Source organism: Mesoplodon densirostris, chromosome 4 (assembly GCF_025265405.1).
Source record: "Mesoplodon densirostris isolate mMesDen1 chromosome 4, mMesDen1 primary haplotype, whole genome shotgun sequence".
NCBI classification, from domain to species: domain Eukaryota; kingdom Metazoa; phylum Chordata; class Mammalia; order Artiodactyla; family Ziphiidae; genus Mesoplodon; species Mesoplodon densirostris.
This window is the reverse complement of record NC_082664.1, coordinates 55424971-55450618: the sequence shown is the minus strand read 5'-3', so window position 1 is coordinate 55450618 and position 25648 is coordinate 55424971. Positions and strand designations below refer to the sequence as shown.

The 25648-nt window shown below is 34.0% G+C and overlaps 1 pseudogene; it reads right to left on the bottom strand.

Annotated features, from left to right (window-relative positions):
• Positions 1-24991: 24991 nt before the first annotated feature.
• Positions 24992-25294, bottom strand: LOC132489210 (ATP synthase subunit g, mitochondrial-like; annotated as a pseudogene).
• Between the last annotated feature and the right edge of the window lie 354 nt (positions 25295-25648).

The window sequence follows — 25648 nt, the reverse complement described above, 5'->3', positions numbered from 1 at the left end:
TTTATTATACAATTCTAATTCCTCTATTGAATTTTTAGTTGTGCTTATTTACATCATTTTTAACAGTTGCTCTAAGGATTACGATACACATTTTTAGTTTATCACGGTATACTTCAAATAAATACATATTTGCTTCCATTAAATATAAAAACTTTGCATTAGTATAGTTTCATTTCCTGTCTTTTGTGTTATTGTGATATGTATTACATGTATATACAGTATCAATCTCAAAATATAATTTTACAATTTTTGTTTTAAACAACCATGTCTTTTAAAGAAAGTCAAAGAAGGGAACACTGTATGTATACTTTTATATTAACCCCCATATTTACTGTTTCCAATGTCTTTATTCCTTCTTGTCAATCCAGATTACCTTTTTGTGCATTTTTCTTCAGTCTCAAGGACTTCCACTAGCATTTCTAGTAGCACAAATCTGGTAGCAACAAATTCAGGTTTTCTTTACTTAGAAACGTCTTTTTTTACACCTTAATTTTTGAAAGGTAGTTTCACCAGATATAAAAGTCTTACTTGACAGTTAATTTTTTTTTCTTTCAACACCTTCGATATACCATTCTTCTGGCTTCCATTGTTTCTGATGAAATGCCAATCATTAATACTATTCATTGCCCCCAAATGTTTTGTATTTTCTCTTGGTCTTGTTATTGTATTGGCTTTTAACACTTTGATTGTGATGGATCTATGTATGATTTCCTTTGTATTTTCCTACATGAGATTTGTTAAGTTTCTTGGATCTGAAAGTTATTGTTCTATAGCAAATTGGAGATGTTCTTGGCCATTGTTTCTTCAAGTATTTTTCTGCTCCTTTCTCTTTTTCTTCTCCTTCTGGGACTCAACTTGCACTTACTGTGGAATGCTTGACATGTGCCACACATCTCTGAGATTCTTTCATTTTTCTTCTATCTATTTTTCTTCTGTTTTTGATGTTAGACAGTTACTGTTAGTCTACTTTGAAATTCAGTGAGTCTTTCTCTGACATCTCAAATTTGCTCTCAAACCCATCTGGAGAATTTTGATTGTGTGTTTCAACTCTAAAATTTCCATTTGATTATTTCATAGTTTCCATTTCTCTAATGAGGTGCCCTATTTGTTCACTAATTCTTAGCACATAATCTTATAATTCTTTCTTTTTCTTTAAGTTTTAAACATATATATAAAAGCTGCTTTGAAGCATTTGTCTGCTAAATCCAGCATCTGGGCACACTCAGACATTCAGAGTTATTCCTATTGGCTCTATTTTTCTTTCCCCCGATTGTTCATGAATATTCCATATTTCTTTGCACAGCTAATAATTATTAGAAAACTGGACGTTGTGGACAATACAATGCAGCAACCTCTGATTCTATTTTGCTTTACTGAGAATTTCTGTATTTTTATTTGTTTATTCATTTCATTTAATTAGTTGTTTAATAGGCAATTAAAGTTTCTGTATTCATACTGTGAAATCTATCTCCCTCTAGTCATCTCTGCGGTTTTTTTTTTTTTTTTTTTTTCCAATAGCAGAGCTTCTTCCTGCATACTTTAAAGTCAGTCAAAGGTTAAGGTCAGATACGTCAAGCAATTAAGGCTTCCACCCTTTGCTCTCTGAGTTGTGTGTGTGACTTGAGGAACGCATTCAAAGAGACAGAAAATTCTCAAGTCTCCCCAGGCTTTCAATTTTCACTGGGCTTCTAGGATCTCCTTAGGTGTAGGTAGTTTAGTCAGCCTTCAGCCAGGGAGGCTTGTGTGATAAGTTTATTTTCTCAGTCAGTCTTCAGGTCTCTCATTTCCAAAATCTGCCTTTTAAAATACTGGAAGCTCCCGATGCTTGCCTCAAAGGCTACTCAGTACCTCTGTCTGGTAAAGCAGCAGGCTTTGCAGCTCTAAGTGAGGGTGGGATTATGGGGCAAGAATACCACAAATTCTGTGTGCTTACACAACACAGTAACAAATTATCATGCATAAATACTTCTCAAGTTGTTATCTGAATTTTTAGTTCTTTTTTTTAGTGCCTGAAGTGTTGATTTTAAATAACATTTTCCAATTTTATATTTGTTTTCTGCAGAGGGGATTGCAGTACTGCCTCATGACATTGTTCCTGGAAGTAGGGTCCTTCAGTTTCCATCTGTTAAAGTAAGCAAGTTATGCATGTTTCCTTATTTCTTCTTTCTTACAGTTTGGGTGGGTGGGTGTGGGTGTTCATTTGCACATTGCTTTTTACACTTATGCTCGTGTACCACAGTTTATTCAAGCGAAGTTCTGTGTTGGGACATTTAATGGTCTCCAGTGTTGTTCAGTAACAATCCTATAATATATAATCCCATGCATATGTATTTTTGTATTGTTGTGGTTGTATCTTCAAAGTAAATTCCTAGAAATGGAATTTCAATGAAGAAGAATAAGCAGCATATAGTTTTGTTAATTATTGCCAGATTTGTTCATGATTGCCTTCCCATCAGTGATGTACAAGAGCCTCAGTTTTCCTATAGTGTTTTTTTTTTAAATTTTTATTGGAGTATAGTTGATTTACAATGTTGTGTTAGTTTCAGGTGTACAGCAAAATGAATCAGTTATACATATACATATATCCACTTTTTTTTTTAAGATTCGTTTCTCGTATAAGCCATTACAGAGTATTGAGTAGAGTTCCCTGTGCTATACACTTGGTTCTTATTAGTTATCTATTTTATATATACTAGTGTGTATTTGTCAATCCCAATCTCCCAATTTAGCCTAATTTTTAAATTTTGGCCGATCTGATGGGTGAAGAATTGCGTTGCACTGTAGTTTTAATTTTTGTATCCCTTACCATAAGTTTACATCATTCATGTTTAAATTTATTTTTTATTTTTAATTATTCATGTCTTTGGTACTTTAAAAGAAATAAGATTTGTTTGGGACAAGATTATTAAGTTTAAAATGTGATAAAATTCACCCTTTTAAAGTGTACAAATGTGATGAGTTCTGACACAGCCATGCAACCACCACTATAATCCAGAAATAGAATATTTCCATCACTCTAAAAAATCACCTATAGCCCTTTGTAGTCAATTCCCCCCTACCATTTAAGGCTTCTTTAGTTCCTCTCAGCAAAGTTTTGTGGTTTTCAGTGTATAGCTATTGACCATATTTTTGTCAGCTTTATTCCTAAATATTTTGTATTATTAATGCAAGTGTACATGGTATTGTTTTTATAATTTTAATTTCTGATTGTCAATTGCCAGTTTATAGATATGCAGTTAAATTTTATATATTTTATCCAATAATTTTGCTAAACTCATGCGTTCACTTATGGTAGCTTCTCAGGAGATTCAGTGAAATTTTCTATAAATTATTATGTTTTCTGTGAATACAAATTTAATTTCTTCCTAAGCAAATAATATACTTTACTGCTACTACCTCCGTCATCATACCCATCATTATTTTCATTATCATATATGTCTTATTGCATTGGCTAGAACAAGAGTTTGTAAACTTTTCCATAAAGAGCCAGACAGTAAATATTTTTGACTTTGTGGGCCTATAGTCCTTGTCACAAACTGCTCAACTCTACTGTTATACTGGTAAAATAGTCATAAACAATATGGAAACAAGTAGGCATGTTTGGATTTGGCCCAGAGGCCATAGTTTTCAGACTTCTTTTTTCTGTGTTTCATTTTGGAGTGTTTCTATTGCTACATCTTTAAGTTCTCTAATCTTATCTGTAATGTCTAACCAATCATTAATCTCATCCAGTGTATTTTTTATCTGTGACATTTTGTTTTCATATCAAGATGTTTGATTTGAGACTTTTTTATATTATCCATGTCTCTCCTTAACATGTTCAGTCTTTCCTCTAGCTTTTTGAATGTATAATAACTTTCAATGAGTACTAATTCTATCATTTTCTGGGTCAGTTTTAATGGATTATTTTTCCTCCTCATTTAGGGATATATTTTCATTTTGTATTTTGTGTTGTACTTTTTTGCATTCCTGGTGATTTTTTAATTAGATTCTGGACATTGTGAATTTTATCTTTTTATGTGTAAGGGCAATTTTGTTTCCTATAAATATCCTTGACCTTTTTATCTGGAACATGATCAAATTACTTGGAAAGAGTTTGATCATTTGGGTCTTACTTTTTGTTAGGTGAAACTAGAACTGTGTTTGGACTAATGATAATCTTTCCCTACTACTGAGTCAAGACTCTGACTATTCTAGCTGTGGCCCCATTAATTACAAGTTGTTTTTTTTCACTCAAACCGGTGAGAAGAGGAATTTTTCTAAGCCCTGTATGAACTCTGTTCCCTTTTTCTTATAATCTTTTTAGGTGATTCTAAGACCTTAGTTTCCTCATACAAATGAGCAATCCGTATTCAACTAAATATTGATAGGGACCCTCTTCAGATCTGTGACATCCTCTCCTTGCTGGTACGTGCAGCCCTCCCTCTCCAGCACTCTGCCTTATGAAATTGTTCTGTGAAGCTGTCTAGGTTTCCTTAGATCCCAGCTCCATTCTTCAACCAGAGAGACAATTGTATTTGCCTAGGCTCTCTTTCCTTCACTCTTCCCCAGAAACTTTCTCCAGGATGTCACCTGAGACAATTGTCACGCTCACTTAAGTTGTTTCCAGTCTTTTATGGAGGGCTGTCCTTCACTGTCTGTTGTCCAGTAACTTGAGTGTCGTTGTATCATATGTTTTGTCATAGTTGTTTCAAATGAGAGGATATTCTGATCCTTCTTACTCCATTTTGACTAGAAACTGGACTCCTTATTTTCTCAATTAAAAAAAAATAGCCTTGATTTTTATATATAATGCATTTTGTCTTTTGTCTGATATATTTTGCAAACATTTTCTCCCAGGTTTTTTGTTTATATTTGACTTTGAGATATTTTTAGCAGTGTAAAAGTATATACTTTTAAATTTGTAGTCATATTTATTACTTTATTCAGTTATTGCTTCTGCATTTTGATTTATAGTCTGAAAGTTTTCCCATACATTCAGGTAATCAAGGAATTCAGTCATTTATTTCTCTTAGAATTTGTGTAGCTGTGTGTTACCTTATAGGATCTGATTTCAAGTTTTTCTAAATGGCTTCCCTATTGTCCCAGCATCATTTATTAAAATGCCTATCTTGGCCTAGTCATTTGAGATAATTATAATGTTTCCCATCCATCTATTGTTTCAAAATTATACTAATTTTCTATAGCAATTTCAAACCTAACAATCTGGTGATGGTTGTTCTTTCATAAAAGGTCAAGTAGAATCAAAGGAGGAGGGAATGATTTCATTTGGACAAGACCCCAAAGCCATTGGGTTTACTAGGATTTTGATGTTTATTATCTCTTCAAAATTTACATGTTGATTAAATAAGATAAAATGGGATAAATTTGGCTATTATATGAACTAATTTTATTTCTGTCTACTTAGAATACGTGAACAATCCACATATTACAAAATAGAAAGCTTGCTTTTTTATTCCTGGACTATAGAATCATAGAATGTAAAGTTTGAAAATATATTTTTGTAACATTTCATTTGACCCTTGTATTCTCTTTAGGAGTCTAAGAAAGAAGTAATAAATTTATCTATGTTTTAGTACCTTCATTAACAGAGAAATCCATTCTTTCCCAAGAAGTCTTTTATACTTTTGAACAGTTAGCTTACACATTGTAAAGTTAAAAAGTCTGTTTTCTCCTTTCCTCACATTAATCTCAGTACCGCTGGTCATCAAATATCTGGCCCATTTACCATCTCTGTTCCTCTATTCTCAACAAATAGCTGTTTGCTTCTCTCTTAAAATGTGTGCCAAGGATTGTAAACAATCCTCTAGGAGTGATCTAAACCCTAGATCTAACAGACTTATACTAACATGTCTCTACCACAAAACATTTCCTAAGTTGTGCTAAATAAATTATAGTCAGATGGGCTCTCTAAATCTCAAATTCTATGGAAATAAGTTATTTTATTAATCACATTTTATATGTTTTGTAAAAGTGCTGTATTGTCCTTTTAATGGGTATGTACTCAGTTAAATAAGTATTTATTAAGGCGAGTGACCAATTAAAAATCTATATATTTTGCCATTATTTCTTACACAGTACTTTATGTCAACCCCCCCCCCAATAACAAATTATGTACTGCAGCACAATAGTTTTGAGACATACTGTACAAACAATAAGTTCCATGATCAGAAATACTTGGGAAATCCTGGAAAATCTTCCTCCTGAGAAGTCATAATGTACATTAACATATTGCCAGTTCTGAGAGATCCAGCATTAAAACAATTGCCAATATTACTTAGCCCAGCCTTTTAGACTAGGAACTACTTATTAAATTGAAAAAATTCATTACTATTGTATAATTTATTGATGCTAACAATGTATAAGGTTATGTGCAATGAATACTGCAGGTGAAATGAAATAGGCTTTCAATAATATCAGCTGAATGTCAGAATGCACTAAAATAACTATATGCAAATGATAACTATGTAATGAATCAAGGGTGAAATCTTATTCTATTATTTGTAAACAGTTGAGTTCAAAATAAGGGTAAATTTCATTTACCTGATTAAAAATATAGAGAATTCAGAGAGGCTTGGAAATTGCAAAATATTTTTTGAAAAGAAAGTTTATTAAAATACCACTATTCTTGAAGGATAAAAGTGGTTTGTATATATTTACCTAAGAGTAATTTTGTTGATGCAATAATTATGTAAGTGCACCCAGGCTATATATGCAATGCTATAAAGTATGCAATGAAAAGAACACACTGATGAAATAATGACTACACTGCATTCAGTGTAATCCAGACAAACATCTCCAAATGCTGGTGCATGCTTAACATAAGTCAAAAAAAAAAAAAAGTGAAACTTCTCATTTATCCATTTTATTTTACATAGTTTTATGGTCTTTACAGTTTAATATATTTGTAAATGATCTGCTTCTTGAATTGACTCCTAGAGTAGTGATGTTATATTTTAATGCTACAAATTAGATATGCAACTATTATATTTCAAATTGCATGAGATTAAATTGAATAATTATATAATATTACATATTAATAATTACATATTAATAATTATGTAATAAATTTCATTGTTTCCTTTGTTGATGAAAAACTATCTAAGAAAGTAATGGAAAATTTTTGTTTGAGCCAAATTATAGCCTGGGAATAGCATCTCAGGAAGCTTTAACTGTTTCACCCATTAGAAGTCAAAACATGATTATATAAGTTTTTTGAGTCAGAGGTCTTCAAGTATAAAGTAGTGTGTCATGTGACCCCTTATGAGATCAAAAAGGAACGTTATCTTTTAAGGAGTTGTCTTATTGTTGCTAGGAGAGTGTTGCTCTTTATGAGCAGATATTTCTGGCAATGGGGGAGGTTTTGTCCATGCATAATGCAGATACACATTGCACAGTAGAGGGGAGAGAAGAGGCCAAAGGGCAGAGAAAAATGTTTAAATTTTATGTTTAAATTTTTCTTGTCTTGCCATAAAACATGAATTTTACTTCACACCTTTATATTTGTTTTAGCTTTAATATGAAAGTAATAGATAGTTAATGGAGAATGCATTTAAATATATTCCTTACATATTTAAAGACTAAATTAGAGGTTCAAGATGACAGTATTATTAAACAAGCTAAGATAAGAGAGAGATAATTTTAAAGTTATGCTTCTACAAAACTCACATAGTGTGTTCACTGGCCCTGCTTATACATACTAAGAGTATATATGCTATTGATAAACAAGGGACCTTGACAAAAAAAAACCTGTGAAGTGAATAGGAGAACTTATTTCTAGTTAAGCATTTTTTTCTTCTTTGAATATATACCTGTTTCTGCAAATAAAACTAATTTTATTTAAAAATATTCTATATTTGTCTGTATGTGTTTGTATATATATACACATATATAAAGTAAAAATTAAATTATAAGGTGATGAGAAAAATCAATTTTAAAGATAAAATATAAATAGTTTTAGAAAGAAACAGGTTTAGGAAAAAGAAGAAAAAAATTCATTTAAAGTGAAAACTAAAATTCTGTTCTAATAATAATTTAGAAAACTACAAGGTATCATTATGAGCAGAAGAAACAAATCAAATAGAACTAGGCAACTGTGTTGTTTTTCTTTCATTGCCTGAGTGAGCATTATGATAAAGAAATGGCAATTCTAATCTCAGTTATGATAGGTTGCTATTTTATATTCTGAAGTAGAAAGAATACAAATAAAATCAATGAATAAATTATCCCTGAAAAAATAACCTCATTTCTCAACTTGGAGGTGACCAGAAATTGAGGAGAGATTTCATTTATAATACCTCATTCACATAAAGTTTCATAATTTTTGGACAAGTAGATAATACTCTTTAAAATATTATGTTACTTGCTAAGGTAAAATTATGGAGAGCTTGTTAACATGATCTTCCAATGTAATATTGTTTCTAAATGAATTTTCAGATATATTACTTGTCTGAACCTCAGTATGGGTTTTCTTGTATATGATGTTTATTTTTAGTTTTTAAAGGAATTTTGCTAAAATTTATTGATATTAATACTTCCTAAAGTAAATTTTCTAGACTAGAATTAAAAATTTTTTTAAATGTGATGACACAAAGTAAGAACCTTGAGATTAAAGCTATGTGTTTAAAGCTACAAATGATTTTTGCACTTATTGCAGCCTGGTCTTGCCCCTAGACCTACAGTAGCAGCATCTTCTTTGGTCATATATGGGACTACATAAAGTTATTCTGAGTTTACTCAGTACTGAGAAGCATTCAGTATTCTAGGCTCTTAAAATTCCAAGTGTGTTCCACAGACCAGCAGTATCTGCAACAGCTTGGAACCGTTTAGAAATGCAAAAATTTGGGCCCGACCTCAGAATTACTGCAACAGAATCTGCACATTAATAAGATCTGAATGGATTCACATGCACACTAAAGCTTAAGAAGCACCCGCCTAGGTCCTAACTCATAACCAACCCCATGAAACATTAACTGGTAGGATTTACAAAGCTAAATACTAAACACAGGACTTACTCACTTTTGCACATGAACTTTAAGGTTAATTCAAATCTAGGTGTCATTTATGCCCGATTTCTCTTCCTTGGTACTAGTGATTTAAAATGTTCTGCCTGGTATATAGTAGGTAACAGTTAATATTGTCAAATGAATGGAAATGATTTGAGTGAGATGACTAGTGTGTAGGCACCAATATGTTTTATGTTTTGAGATAGGCATAAATAAGGAAAGACCACAAAACAATTTCAGAGTAAAGTTTTCAGATCAGCTGCACATCTGGCAACCATTTCTCTAGCAGGTGACTTCTAAATCATTTGATCTTGGAATTGGTAGTAAAGCTCTTGGTTTGGGGCCAATTTCATTACCAGAATTTTTGTCGGAAGAGTCAGAGCTGACAAGAGAACTGCTGCCTCTCATCTTTCTCCTTGCTGTCCTCTCAGAATCTGATCAGCTGTTTCTTCTTGGGGACTCCACAGCTGTGTGTACTGGAAACCTCTAGGAGCTGTTTTATTCTCTAACAGATCCTCAGAATGATGGTTGTTGAACAGTGGCATGCTTCCCATCATCCTAGGACCTACTAGCTTTATTTATGAAAACAGTGCACCACTACTAATTCTGATACTGTCTTTCCACATCGTGAACACCCCTGTCTCAAGAATTTCTCAAAATCTTTCTAATGTAACAAAGTCTTACTTTGTGAGCAAAAATGTACACATACCTTCTTTGATAAAGTTTCAGTTTAGGGTTTTTTTTTGACCATTTTAATTGATTTCTTATATTTTCTGGATGCAAGTCATGTGTTAGAACTGTATGTATTTTACAGATTTTGTTGTCTAGTCTGCACTTACTTTTTTTTTCGTTCTCTTAACAATGTCTTCCACAGGCAGATAGTAAAATTTATATTTTCTTTTATAAGTTGTGCTTTCAATATTTATTTATTGAATAATAATGGTTTTACAGTGTTGTGTTAATTTCTTCTGTACAGCCAAGTGATTCAATTATATATACATTTTAAAAAAATACTCTTTTCCAGCGTATTGAATATAGTTCCCTGTGTTATACAGTAGGACCTTATTTACCCATTCTATATATAATAGCTTACATCTGCTAACCCAAACCTCCCACTCTATCCCTCCCCACAAGCCCTTCCCCCTTGGCAACCACAAATCTGTTCTCTATGTCCTTGAGTCTGTTTCTGTTTCATAGATAGGTTCATTTGTGTCATATTTTAGATTCCACATATAAGTGATATCATACGGTATTTGTCTTTCTCTTTCTGACTTACTTAGTATGATAATCTCTAGTTGCATCCATGTTGATGCAGTGGTGTTATTTCATTCTCTTTTATGGCTGAGTAGAATTCCATTATATATGTGTACCACATCTTCTTTATCCTTTCATCTATCGATAGACAATTAGGTTGTTTCCATGTCTTGGCAATTGTAAACAGTGCTGCTGTGAACATAGGGGAGCATGCATCTTTTTAAATTATAGTTTTGTCTGGTTATATGCACAGGAGTGGGATTGCTGGATGATATGGTAGTTCTATTTTTAGTTTTCTGAGGAGCCTCCATACTGTTCTCCACAGTGGCTGCAACAACTTACATTCCCACTAACAGTGTAGGAGGGTTCCCTTTTCTCCACACCCTCTCCAGCATTTGTTATTTGTAGAATTTTTCATGATGGCCATTCTAACCAGTATAGGGTGGTACCTCACTGTAGTTTTGGTTTGCATTTCTCTAATAATTAGTGATGGTTAGCATCTTTTCATGTGTCTATTGGCCATCTATATGTCTTCTTTGGAGAAATGTCTATTTAGGTCTTCTGCCCATTTTTGGATTGGGTAGTTTGCTTTTTTGTTGTTGAGTTGTATAAACTGTTTGTAAATATATTTTGGACATTAAGCCCTTGTTGGTCACATCATTTGCAAATATTTTCTCCCATTCTGTAGGCTGTCTTTTTGTTTTGTTTATGGTTTCCTTTGCTGTGCAAAAGCTTGTAAGTTTGATTAGGTTCCATTTGCTTATTTTTGTTTTTATTTCTATTGCCTTGGGAGACTGACCTAAGAAAACATTGGTATGATTTATGTCAGAGAATGTTTTGCCTGTGATCTCTTCTAGGAGTTTTATGGTGTCATGTCTTATGTTTAAATGTTTAAGCCATTTTGAGTTTATTTTTGTGTATGGTGTGAGCATGTGTTCTAACTTCATTGATTCACATGCAGCTGTCCAACTTTCCCAACACCACTGTTAAAGAGATTGTCTATTTCCCATTGTATGTCCTTGCCTCCTCTGACAAAGATTAATTGTGTGGGTTTATATTTGGGCTCCCTATTCTGTTCCATTAATCCATATATCTGTTTTTGTGCCAGTACCACACCATTATGATTACTGTAGCTTTGTAGTAGTGTCTGACATCTGGGAGTTATGCCTTCTGCTTTGTTCTTTTTCTTCAGGATTGCTTTGGAAATTCTGGGTATTTTTTGGTTCCATATAAATTTTAGAATTGTTTGTTCTAGTTCTGTGAAAAATGTCATGGGTAAGTGGATGGGGATCACATTAAATCTGCAGATTGCTTTGGGTAGTATGGCCATGTTAACAATATTAATTCTTCTAATCCAAGAACATGAGATATCTTTCCATTTCTTTGAATCACCTTCAGTTTCATTTATTAATGTTTTATAGTTCTCAGCATATAAGTCTTTCACCTTGTTGGTCAGGTTTATTTCTAAGTATTTTATTTTTGGGGGTGCAATTTTGAAAGTTTTTTTTTTACCTTCCCTTTCTGATATTTCATTGTTAGTGTAAAGAAATGCAACTGATTTCTGTATGTTAATCTTTTTTCCTGCTACCTTGCTGAATTCATTTGTCAGTTCTAGTAGTTTATGTGTAGAGTCTTTAAGGTTTTCTGTATATAGTATCATGTCATCTGCATATAAAGACAATTTTACCTCTTCCCTTCCAATTTGGATGCGTTTTATTTCTTTTTCTTGTCTGATTGCTGTGGCTAAGACTTCCAATACTGTGTTGAATAGAAGAGGTGAGAGTGGGCATCCTTGTCTTGTTCGAGATTTTAGCAGAAAAAGCTTTGAGCTTTTCACTGTTGAGTATTATATTGGCTGTGTGTTTGTCATAAATAGCTTTTATTATGTTGAGATGTGTGCCCTCCATACCCACTTTGGTAAGAGTTTTTATCATGAATGGATAATGAATTTTGTCAAATGCTTTTATTGCATCTATTTAGATGATCATGTGGGTTTTGTCTTTTCTTTCATTTATGTGGTGTATCACATTGATTTGCATATGTTGAACCATCCATGTGAAATTGAGATGAATCCCACTTGGTCGTGGTGTATGATCTTTGTTATGTGTTGTTGGATTCGGTTTGCTAATATATATATATTTTTGCAGTACACGGGCCTCTCACTGTTGTGGCCTCTCCCATTGCGGAGCACAGGCTCTGGATGCGCAGGCTCAGTGGCCATGGCTCACGGGCCTAGCTGCTCTGCGGCATGTGGGATCTTCCCAGACCGGGGCACAAACCCATGTCCCCTGCATTGGCAGGTGGACTCTCAACCACTGCACCACCAGGGAAGCCCTCATTTTATGATTTTGATGTCCTCTTTTACATCTTCATTTTTATCTTTTTGCTGTTCATTGTAGTTATCATTGTTTTCACAAAAATGTTTCATGTATTTTTTTTAAATCCGTGTACTTATTTAAGTGATTTACTTCCCAATTGTGTTTTTCTCTTTCCTGTAGATTCTTGCTTCTTTTCTGTTTAGAGAAAACTTTTCAATATTTCTTTTAGGACAGGTTTAGTATTGCTGTATTCTTTTAGTTTTTGCTTGTCTGAGAAATTATTTTTCTCCTTCTATTCTACATGATAATCTTGCTAGGTAGAGTATTCTAGGTTGTGTGTTTTTCCCTTTTAGGATTTTGAATATATCTTGCCACTCCCTTCTGGCCTGCAATATTTCTGTAGAAAAATAAGCTGATAGCCTTATGGGGGTTCCCTTATAATTAACTTTGTTTTTCTCTTGCTGCCTTTAGAATACTCTCTTTAACTTTTGCAGTTTTTATTATAATATGTCTTAGTGTAGGTCTGTTTGGGTTTATCTTGTTTGGGAGCCTCTGTGCTTCCTGTACCTCGATTTCTGTTTCCTTCTTTAGTTTTGGGAAGTTTTCAGCCATAATTTCTTCAAATACATTTTCAATCCCCTTTTCTCTTTCTTCCCCTTCTGGGAGCCCTAATATGTGAAAATTGGCATATTTATATTATCCCATAGGTCTCTTATATTGCTTTCATTTTTTTCCATTTGAATTTCTATCTGATGTTCTAATTGGGTGATTGCCTTTATTCTGTCTTCCATATCACTTATTTGTTCTTCTGCAATATTCATTCTGCTGTTCTTTGCCTTTAGCTCAGCTTTTGTCTAAGCAAATGAGTTTTCTAATTTTTCTTGGCTCAGCATGGTAGTTTCTAGTTTCTTTTTACAGTACTCTGCATTTCTGTTGATAGCCTTTCTTAATTCGTTCAGTATTTTCATTATCTCCTTTTTGAAATCAGTGTCTTTCATTATTTGTTCTTTCAGGGGAATTCTCTTGGCCATTTAACTGGGAGCAGTTCCTCTGCTTCTTCATTTTACTTGTATTTTTCTTACTCTGTAAGTTTAGGAGAAACAATTGTCTACTGTGGTCTTAGAGGGCTGTATATATTTTGGACCTTCCCTGTGTAGCTTGTGTGGGTTTAATATTTTTGGTATAAGGGCTGTTTTTTAGGAAGGATGCCTGCCATCTCTTTCCTCAGTGTGTGCTAGCTGTTATCCCTTTGATAGGGTGTGTGCAGATTTGGCAGGTGTTCCCTGTTCCTGGGGCTCTAGGTTGTGGTGGCAGCTCTTGTGCCCCCCGAAACTGTGATGGCAGTGGAGGTGGCTTGCAACTGCTCCTGGAGCCTGGGAGGGTGGTGGTGGCTGCTTGCATACGCTCCCACAGCCCACAACAATGGCAGCTTGCGACAGCTCCTGGAGCTTGTGTAGGTCATGTCCTGTTGCCTGAGAGCATGTGCAGGGAAAAAAGCTGCAATGGCGGGTCCCTCCTCTTGTCCACCCCCCAAAACAATGGTGTCTGACCTCTAAGCTGGGCCAGGGCTTCCTTCGCGTACACCCCTAGTTGTGGTCACACCAGACTCCAACCAACTTTGGGCTGTTTCCATGCAGCCAACCCCAGTTCTCTCCCCAGGTCTGATCTCTGAAGCCCGAGCTCAGCACCCAGCCCCTGCCTGCACCAGTGAATGTGCCTCTCACGCTGGGGAGTGCAGGGCAGTGGCACTGACTGTCTGTGCAGGTGTCTCTCTGTTCTGGCTGCCACAAACCGGTTGCTGTGCTCTCCTCCGAGGCTCCAAATCTCCTCCTCTGTCGTGGCTGATCTCCCTGCTGGTGAGGGGACTTCCCCAAGTGCGGGAGCCTTTCCTCTTTCACAGCTCCCTTTAAGGGACGCAGGTTCCATCTCAATTCTTTTCTCTTTCTTTTTTTCATTATTCTTTTGTCCTACCCAATTAGGTGGAATTTTTCTTACCCTTTCAGAAATCTGAGGTCTTCTGCCAGTGTTCGGTAGATATTCTGTGAGAATCATTCCACATGTAGATGTACTTTTGATGTATTTGTGGGAAGGTGTAAACTTCATGTCCTACTACTTCACCATCTTATCTCTCCCCCTCAGTGTTGTATTTAAAAATTATCTCCTAACCCAAGGTCATAAAGCTTTTCTATCATAATTTTTTCTAGGTGGTTGATAATTTTATGGTTTACATTTAAGGACACAACACATTGTAATTTAATTTTTGCATAAAGTGTAAGATATGAATTGAGGTACATGATTATACATATGGATGTCAAAATTTTCAAGCAGCATTCCTTGAAAAAGACCATTCTTTAACCATTGACTTCCCTTTATTCTAAAAAAACTTAAAAATCATTTGACAGTGTGGGTCTGTTCTGGGCTCTCCACTGATTGATGCATTTATCATTTGCATAATGCCATACTGCCTTGGGTTCTGACCTTATCTTTACTATTGCTGATTTTATTGCTTGATTTTAGTTTAGTTTGCACTTGTTTATCTAATTTCTTACTGTGGAAGCATAAATCACTATTTGACTCTTTATTGTTTTTTCTAATATAGGCATGCAGTGCCAAACATTTTCCTATAAGCGTTACTTTAGCTGCACCCCAGAAAATATGATATGTTGTATTTTCATTTTCACTCAGTTCAAAATTGAGTGTATATTAATATTTCATCTTTGATGCATGGGTTATTTAGAAGGGTGCTGTTTAACTTCCAAGTATCCATGGGATTTTTCCAAATAGCTTTTTGTAATTGATAATTAGCCTAATTATATTATTGAAAGCACATTTTGTATTCTTTCTATTCTTTTAAACTTGTGTAAATTTGTCTTATGGCCCAGAATACTTATGGCCCAGAATATAATCTATTTTGGTAACTGTTTCATGTGTATTTGAAAGAATATGTATTTGCTGTTGTTGGGTAAAATGTTCTTTCAGTGTCAATTAGGTCAACTTAGTAGATAAAAACATTTTAGTGGTTGCCCCGTGGTCTACAATATACATCTTTAATTAATCATTCTACCCTCAAATAATATACCACTTCACATATAGTGTAAGGAATTTATAACAGTAAATTCCGAATTCCTTCCTCCCATCCTTTGTATTATGATTGGTATACATTTTATTCTTTCTTGAAATATTTATTTATTTGTTTGTTTATTTATTTATTTATGGCTGTGTTGGGTCTTCGTTGCTGCCTGCGGGCTTTCTCTAGTTGTGGTGATCAGGGGCTACTCTTCATTGTGGTGCGTGGGCTTCTCATTGTGGTTGCTTCTCTTGTTGCAGAGCATGGGCTCTAGGCACGCAGACTTCAATAGTTGTGGTGTGTGGGCTCAGTAGTTGTGGCTCGCGGGATCTAGAGCACAGGCTCAGTACTTGTAGCGTGCGGGCTTAGTTGCTCCATGGCATGTGGGATCTTCCCAGACTAGGGCTCGAACCAGTGTCCCCTGCATTGGCAGGTGGATTCTTAACCACTGCACCACCAGAGAAGTCTGACATTTTATTCTTACACATACTATAGACATACAACTCTTTCATACTATATTTAATCACACAGTTATGTTTTAGAGCAATTAAGAATAAGAAAAAATAAAGTAAAATTTATTTTATTTTCGTTTATTCCAGTGTTCTTTCTTCTACTGTGCAGATGCATATCTTGCTGTCTGGTGTCATAGTCCTTCTGCCTAAAGAGCCTCCTTTAACATTTCTTTTAGTGTAGATGTGATGGAAATGGATCCTTTCCACTTTTGTTTATCTGAAAAAGTCTTTGTTTGTCCTTTGCTTTTTTGAAAGACATTTTTACTAGTTACAGTGAGGTGGGTATAACTTTCCTTTTGCTCAGCTTTTAGTGTAGGTGTTTGAATTAATGTAGTTAGGGCTTGGGCAGGGTTTGAGATTTGTTGTTGCTGTAGTTACCCACTGTACACCAAAGGCTTTAAATTCCTCCAGCAGTATCTTTGGTTTAGGGTGGGGACCAGTTTGCTTGAGGGTTGTTTAGGGTGGAGACCCATTTATCATTTCTCAGTGTCAGCTCCACCTTCAGCTTCCAGTGTGAATTTTGCCTGTTTGAAATTTGCCTCTTGCTTTTGTCCCAGGAGGCCCAACCATTACTTCTAATTTGCACTTCTTATCCTAGTTGTACATGGCATGGTGGGGAGTGTTTTCTGATAGTCTGATTATGTCTTAATCCTGGCCATCCCAGTACCTGAATAATGGAATTATGGCCTTTACAGCTGCTCTTGACCTGCTTTAACTGTAGTTTTAGGCACAGGATAATTTCCTGCACCTTAAGTGTCACTGGTTTTCTGTTTCTTTCTCCCTATTGCAGTTGTTTTTTCCCAGTACTTTAAAGTTGACAGTTTTTGTTGTCTTTCCTCCTACAAATGAAAGATTTTGTTCCTCTTTGGAACAAAATCTGTTTATAATATTCTAAAGCTAATTATATCCTGTTATGGTTTCCCAGTCTACAGCTTCTGTTCACTCCCCAGGGTCTTCAAGGAGCTGCCTTTTGCATTATGTGCAGGATTTATAGCTATTTCCTTGGGGGCTGGGGGAGCCCCCATTACAATCTTATTCCTACATCGCCCCCTCGCATATATTTTTCTACGTGTTTTTGCTGCTCTTGTCAATCTGATCCCATGTCTCTCGGGAATTATTTATAATTTCTAGACCCACAATTTCAGCATTTTTTATTTATCTTTAGTATGGATATAAATACAAACACAGAAACAAAAACACAAATGTGTAATTATAACTGAATATATTACAACAAATTTAAAAGTAATAGCTCATTAAATATAAGTACCTGTTTCCTGTAGGAGCTGAAGTATCACTCTATTTAATATACCTTGATCCAGTCTTTTTCAATCCTTTTCCTAAACAATTTCCTCATTTAAAATTGAAAATGACCTTACATCTTGTTCTGTAATCTAGGAAGATGTTTACAATTTATTGCCCATTTCCCCAAAGCCTTTTAATCTCTCCAAACAGCTTTTAATTTCCAGGGAAGATTCCTACATGTAAAATGCCATTTTATGAGTAATTTCTCTATTCCCCTTTTGGGCAAGCTGCTACTTATCTGGCAAGATTTAAAAGCTATTTTCAAAAAGACTTCCAAGGGACTGGTAATTAGCTTCTTTTAACTTTCAAAAACATTCTATTTGGATTTTGTTCCATATTAAGAATATTTTATAAGATATTTCAGAGGATATTTATCCCTCTTTTTAAATGGACTAAAGGGAATATGATACAATATCTGTGAATGAGTGTAATTAAACCCTTTGCACTCAGTGATTGTATCTTCAAAAACCTATAAGATAACCATGACACATGACTATATTTAATAATCATGCTAATTATTATAAATTAAATTCCCTAGGATGTTAATATTGAAGGTGCGATGTTAGATGTTTCTAAACAACTGGCTATTCACTTTTAAACAAAGTTTATTTTTATTCTGTCTTAATACTAAAATATCCTTATTTGTTTACATATCTTAAATATTTTAATAATTTACTTTATTAGTACTATAAAAATCAGTGATATTAATCCTCAGGGTCCACTTGAAGCTATACCATCCTTGTATGCCATTCATATAGCCCTGCTCCTGTTATAATGCCTTCTCTGTACCTGAAATAGTGAATGATCAATTGCTGGTAGGGTGTAACAATACATCGTAAAGTTGCATTGGCTCCATACTCAGAAAAAAGGCAAAAAAAAAAAAAAAAAAATTATTCAGACTTACCTCACCTTATGTAGAGCAGATTATCTATTATGTGTCTCCTCAAACACAAATAAATGCTCTGCTCATTGGTGATCCAAACCCAATGGATGAATTTTTACTAATTAATTCCAATGATACCTTGAAGATATCTCTCTGGATGAATTATGATGGGAAGTATTATAAATGGTAATACATTTTAACATATTTAAGCTTAACATTATCTGGCTTCTATTAGAGATATGTTTAAAGAACTTATGGTTCTTGCATAAATTTTCCGCTGATGCTTCACATGGTTTTCTAATATTTGGAAGAAACCAGTTGGACTTAAGGTTATTAGGTAGTCTTTAATATCTACTGTATTATTGACAGGTATTGAACTGGATTGCCTAGATAATAAAACCACACTTCTATTATAATGACATAAAAATGAAAAAGAACCAAAGAATTGACTCAAGTAGCCATGGGGTAGGCAGCACTGTATGACAGTCCTTTGTGTGCTCATTGATATGATCTACCTTTTCTTAAAATTTAAAAATAATGTAGTTGAATTGTATGTATTTAAACATACCTTTGAATAAAATAACATTTTCTATGTAAAAGTATTTTAAAAACGTAAAGATAATGGCCCTGCATTTTGAAACTAATACAATGCAGCCCAAATATTATTCATAGGAAGTTTCTTGCCTTTAAAATTGTTTTAATAAAAGATGAGATTATTAAAATAACTATTCAAAGCTTTAAAAAAGATTAAACCTTATAAAAACGTAAGGAATTGGATACAATTTAAAGTTACACATTGATTAGAAAAGAAAAAGCAGAATAGAGGAATGACTAATAACTGGTCTATTGAATGAATAATTAAAAGAATAAAGCCAGCAAATCTCTGGAAAATTTGACCGTAGGAGATAAAACACACAAAAAAAGAACAATCAAGATTGGAAATGAGGAAAAACCCTGCCAAAATTTTAAAGGAAATTGTATTTTTATAAAAATAGGATATAAAGTTATATGTACACATATATTGAAATATTCAGCTATTCTCACCTCTAATAAACTTACATAGCTTGGAGCTTGATAGTCTATGGTTTATGCGCTAGAGATATACCAGTGAGTTTACATCCTGCTGACCTCTCCAGGTACCGATGGAAGTACTCTACTTGCATAGTGCTCTGATGGCTTTGGCAGGTGAGAGAGAGAATAATTGCATCCATCTTCTGCCTTTTGTTAGAGATACTGTTTAGGGGTCTAAGGTATTGCTTCTTAAATTTATACATATGCCTCTTTTTTTCCCCAGTGTACATCACACCACCAAATGGTTAGAAAAGGATACTTTCAATACAGCCTCAATATTGCACCTCAGACCACCATTCCCTCCCTCACCTCTGGCGTGTGGTGGTTTTTTGCCAGTCGGCTTCCTCATAATGATTTTTTTTTCTTAATCTGCTCATTAATCCCTCATGAGATCTAACTCCTCCACATCAACATACACATTCCTTAATGTGCCATAAGCCCAATTAATGATAAAGATAGTTTGTTTCTTTGTTTGTTGATTGGTTGGTTGGTTATTATTTTTTCTAAAATTAAAGCATCTCTTGGAAGGATAAAATGAAATTGTCATTGTTGTCCTGTTGATATCCATATGTTGAAGTCTTGATATTCCACAAAAGAAATAGAAATGATAGATACACAATAATATAGCAGTTGCCATGGCACCCCAATTTCTTACATAATATAGTTCATGAAACAATATATATAGGGGAACTTGGGCATGTTGTTCTGTATAAAATATATATGGAAGTCTAGCTTCCCCATGAACAGACCCTAATTCTTTTGGCTGGCAATAATTTTAGGATCTCAGTTGATCATGGGTCTTTCTAAAACCAGAAGTTATTTTCATTGCATGTTCTGCTAGTATAGATTTGGCCTATTTTTCACCTCTGAGTGATTGATTCTGGTGACAATGAGTTGCCTTTTCATTGCAGCAAAAGAGAACGATTTCAAATCGTTGTGTCTAATCAGTCCAAGGGAGAGAAGCCAACCAAGCCTCTAACTTGAAGATATTTCCTGTTTCAATTTTCATTATATCTCTCTGATTCATCTTTTAATCATGGCAATGCTATTGTCTGATGGAAATGCAATGTTGGGAATTTAAACATGGCATAATTTAGTATATTTCATTGAACCTCAGAAGAGAAAAATCTCTTTCCTTTCTCAGGCACCCAGCTACTTTTTTAAAAAATGACTACTTATGAGTTGAAATATCATTACTACAAAAATAGAGTTTGTAAGGTCATGCCAAAATGCACAGATATTCTTACCAGCTTTTCAAAGTGATTTCAAATGTGGTACATTTTCAGTTCTGTACTGATGTTTGTTTTCCAAAGATGATTATTTGGATACAAATATAAATACGTTTGTATGTATCTTCATAATCTTTAATGATATGTCTGCATGAGATAGATACATATAGAGACATGCAGCAATATTAGAGCAAATTAAAGATATACAGTAATATAAACTTCCTTAGATTGGTTTATCTAGTATTTTTTTTTACTTAAATAATTGCTTAATGAAAACAAAAAAAAAGGAAGAGATCCATTTGAAAGCAAAAAACTGACAAATCTAAACTTGATCTTCATAAATATCAACAAAAAATTCCCTGAGCTCATCATTTCTGAAGCTTGTCTACACGTTAGAACCAACTGGGGAGGGCATCTTTTAAAGCTTCAAAGCCCAGGACACATCCAGCCAAATTAGATCATAAAAACATTTTATAGAGTATCTTCTAAAAGCATTAGAGCTTTGCCTTTCACATTTAGGTTTTTAATTTCCCTAAGAAAAGTTGGAGTTCTAATTAACTTTTGGGACAACATCAGCATTCATTGAACCCATTTCTTGTTTTTGAGTTTCATTTTTTGAGTGCTTCTAACTATATATAAGCACTGATATTTTAGGAACTTTATTCTTTATTAAAAGTCTGTCAAAGGAAGAAAGGAGTATTTTTAATAAACAAAACTCATTCTACCTGCGGTTACCATATGATACATGGAACCCTTTTATAAAGTAAAGTTATATGACAGGATCTCAGTGATCCTATTTTTCTGTATCTTGAAACACCCGGCTATTTTATCATAGTGGGGATTGTCATTACTCATCAATTATTATCAATGATGCTTTAAAAAAGACTGAAATAATAAGAAAGTAGAAGATTAATGGATTTTTTTCTACAAGGCTCATGCTGAAATGAAAACAAACAAACGTTTGTCATTGAATCATTCTTATTTTTCTTATTGCCTTATCCAAATTATTGTAGCCATTTCTCAAAAAGTAAAGAAGATGATTCGAAACATCATCTCTGTAGTATTGTCTTACCTTTCTTGAACACAGTTGAGAATTTTCTGCTTATAATGATGAAGAGAAGAAAATTTATGAAAGAAGAGTTTTCACAAATATGATATGAATCAGGAGATAAATCAGGAGGTGAGACAGCACCACAGTGAACCCTAGACTCTTAATAATGATGATGAAATAGATTTTATAAGCACAGTCTCAGCTATGAGTCTTCAGATATGATGTCCGAGATGAACTTTCTCAAATTCAAGAATCAACAAGTGAACAATATATTTCTAAGGATAAATGGAAAATATGATATTCTCATTCAGTTAGTCATTCCGCTGGAATGACATCATCGCACAAAATTTTGCAACAAGAAGCTGGACATTTTTAGGATGGACCTAGAGGATATTATGCTAAGTGAAATAAGTCAGACAAGGAAAGGCAAATACTGTATGATTTCACTTATATGTAGAATTTATAAAACAAAACAAATGAACAAACAAAACAGAAACAGACTCATAGATATAGAAAACAAACTATTGGTTGCCAGAGGGAAGGGAGATGGGAGGGTTAGGCAAAATAGGTGAAGGGGATTAAGAGGTACAAACTTCCAGTTATAAAGTAAGTCATAGAGATGTAATTACAGCATAGGGAATATAGACAATAATATTGCAACAACTTTGTATAGTGACAGGTGGTTGCTAGACTTATTGCGGTGATCAATTCATAATGTATATATATGTCAAATCACTCTGTTGTACACCTAAAATCAATATAATGTTGTATTCAACTATATTTCAATTAAAAAAGAATCTGAACTTTTTTTTGAAAGGATGTGTGACAGTATTCTTTCATCTTTTATTATGTTTATTCACCAAAATGTTCTTGATATGCTTATAAGTGGACAAATGCTAAGAGTAAGAATTGGAAAAAGACATTGGAAGGAAATAGATGGTGTAGACATGAAACAAAATCCACTGGTTTCATCAATCTATTTCATATTTATAAACCTAAAACTGAAACTACTTTCCAATTTTGGAGCAGAAGAAAAACACCGTGAGCTGTCAAAGTTTCAAAAAACGTTTTCATTGTGTATTGATTATATAAGTGCTAAAAGAAGAACAAAAAGTAATGATGAATTTGAAATTATTAGAGATGTATTTGCAATCTGGAACCAATATTTATAAGCTGGATATGTTCATAATTCATACATTGCAATAATGAAAAGTTGGTTTTATTCAGAAGATATTGTCCATTTTAGGTATATATCTTCAAAAATAGGAAAATATAGAATAAAATTTGGACTAGCCTTGTTTAAATTCTCATTTAAATTCCTTATAAAATAGCCTCTAAATATCTCTTTATTCTTAGTTCTAAAATTATCCATGGCTTAAAAATCTAAAAAATTAAGATCTCTTTGGAACAAGATATTATATGGTGATGACTGTTTTCTTGTTTTGTTGGGTTTTTTTTGGCATACTGAATTTTTTTCCACAGTTGACACACTATTTTCCTAACACAACTGATTCAAAAGACCATGCTTCCCACTGTCCTTTAGTGTCACCTCTGCCATATACCTGCATTGTGGACATTATGTCTGTTTCTGGGACCTCTATTCTATTTATTTATTATAAATTGATTTATTTGTTTTTGGCTGTGTTGGGTCTTTGTTGCTGCGCATGGGCTTTCTCTAGTTGCGGCGAGCGGGGGCTACTCTTTGTTGTGGTGTGCAGGCTTCATTGTGGTGGCTTCTCTTGTTGTGGAGCACAGGCTCTAGGCGCACAGGCTTCAGTAGTTGTGGCCCACGGGCTCAGTAGTTGTAAATCATGGGCTCTAGAGCACAGGCTCAGTAGTTGTGGCGCATAGGGTTAGTTGTTCCGCAGCATGTGGGATCTTCCCGGACCAGGGCTTGAACCCGCGTCCCCTGCTTTGGCAGGTAGATTCTTAACCACTGCACCACCAGGGAAGTCCCTCTATTCTATTTAATTGGTCTGACTTCTATGCTGCCGTAAAATCTCACTTTACTTAGTTACTTTGCTTTATAGGAATTCTTGATATTTGGAAAACCAGTCCTCCCTCCACCTTCTTCCTCAGCAGTAACTTATTTATTTTTAGCCCTTTGAGAAATTAAATACATTTTAGAATCTGCTTACATTTCATCAAACATAGAATTTTAATGATAACTGCATTGAATTAATAAATCACTTTACGTAGCTTGACATCTTTATACTATTGAGTCTTTAAATCTACATACATATTATTCTATCTGACCAGTCATATTACTTTTCTGGAACTACCTTCCATCCATCCTCGTAATTACTCTGAAAAAACTATAGCCTATTTAGCAAAAGTTAGTAGTCCAGAGATAGGTTTCTGATAAAAGGTAAGAAAAGAGATCTATCCTCTAAGAATTGTGGAATTGGGATAGAGACAGATATCTTAAACTCAGTTGTTTTCTGAAGAGTAGAGGGATTTGCCTAAAATGCAGAGGAACTGGTCTGCAGCATGAGAAGAAAAACTGAAGGAAGTTACAGAAGGAAAGAATGTGAAAACAAAGAGAGATTGAGGACAGTCAACCCGCACATTTCAATTTGTTCATGAGATACAGCTGCATTTTTGTTCTTCTATTCTGTGAAATACATATGCTTATAATAAAATTTTCTCTTTTCTGAAGCCAAATTGAGTTCAGCTTCTTTTGTTTGCTGTTGAAGCATTCACAATTATCACAGTTCTTTCTTATAGGCTATTTATCAATAATGATTATTTCTTAGGCATTACTTTTCCTTCAGATTCATAATTCATAGTCAGTTTAGAAATTATAGATTTAAGGACAATTTCATCATACTTTATAGAAAAATCCTTAAGTGTGCTTATGAATGATTGGTAATAAAGTCATACAGCATGACTTAGGAATTCTGGTAAAAATGATGGGGGAAGGGTTTGAAATTGTTAATTTGAAATAGCCTTGATTTTGGGGACATATTTGTCTTTGAAAAAGACGTCAAAAAATCTATGTCAAAAACTGATAGTAGATTTTCCATTTATTGATGTTTCTTACTTTTTAAGAATAAAGGCCTAATCTGATAACTTCTGACTGGTAATCATATACTGCTACTTTGGGTTAAAAATACTTTTACAAAATGAAATCTAGGTTTTAGTGTCTAATTATTATACCAACATTCATGGACAAAGTTGAAATAAATTTTGGTTAAACACTGAAAACTTTTTTTTTTGACACTGTTTTATTTTATTTAAATAGCAGTCTGCTCACACATGGTCCAAGAACGCCCAAATAGTAAAGCAAAGATTGGTCTTCAAACATCATAGCTAATGATGCCATGCTTTGCCTATGATCTCGCCAACATAAAACCACATCCACACCTCAGTGGCCACCAAACCATTCAGTAGAGCTTCCATAACTGTGAAGGTACCAGTTTGAGCACTATTGATAATGTTTTTCAAGCTCTGAATAGCTGTAGGGATCTCAGCAGGGGTTGGAGGAACCACTCAACCTTAGCATAGTGCCAAAATGTGGCCAATCAAGGCTTCGAGTAAGTCACGGCAGCATTGACCAACACCGGGGCCTTCTCCATGAGGTTACAGACAAACTGGATCATGGTTCTAGGATGGAAAGCCTGTCACCCCAAGTGGCCGGCTTGAAAACTTTTAATTCTGAGCCAACATATGGATTTTTTAAGGATTATAAATAACTGAGCCCTGTACAAATACATAAATTACGCTTATCTTCTGTTTACAGGAATAATAAATACAAATGCACTTAAAGCTTCCTTATAGTGAAAATCACAGCTTATAATATGGAATTAAATATTGGTGAAACTTTAAACAGTGTTTGGAAAGCTGAGCGTTATTGAAGTAGACTTCTGGAAATGTTAGCTTTTTTTTTTTTTAAACAAAATTCACATTTTATTTAGGTGGAAATAAACTATACAAAATTGATTTTCTTCACCAAA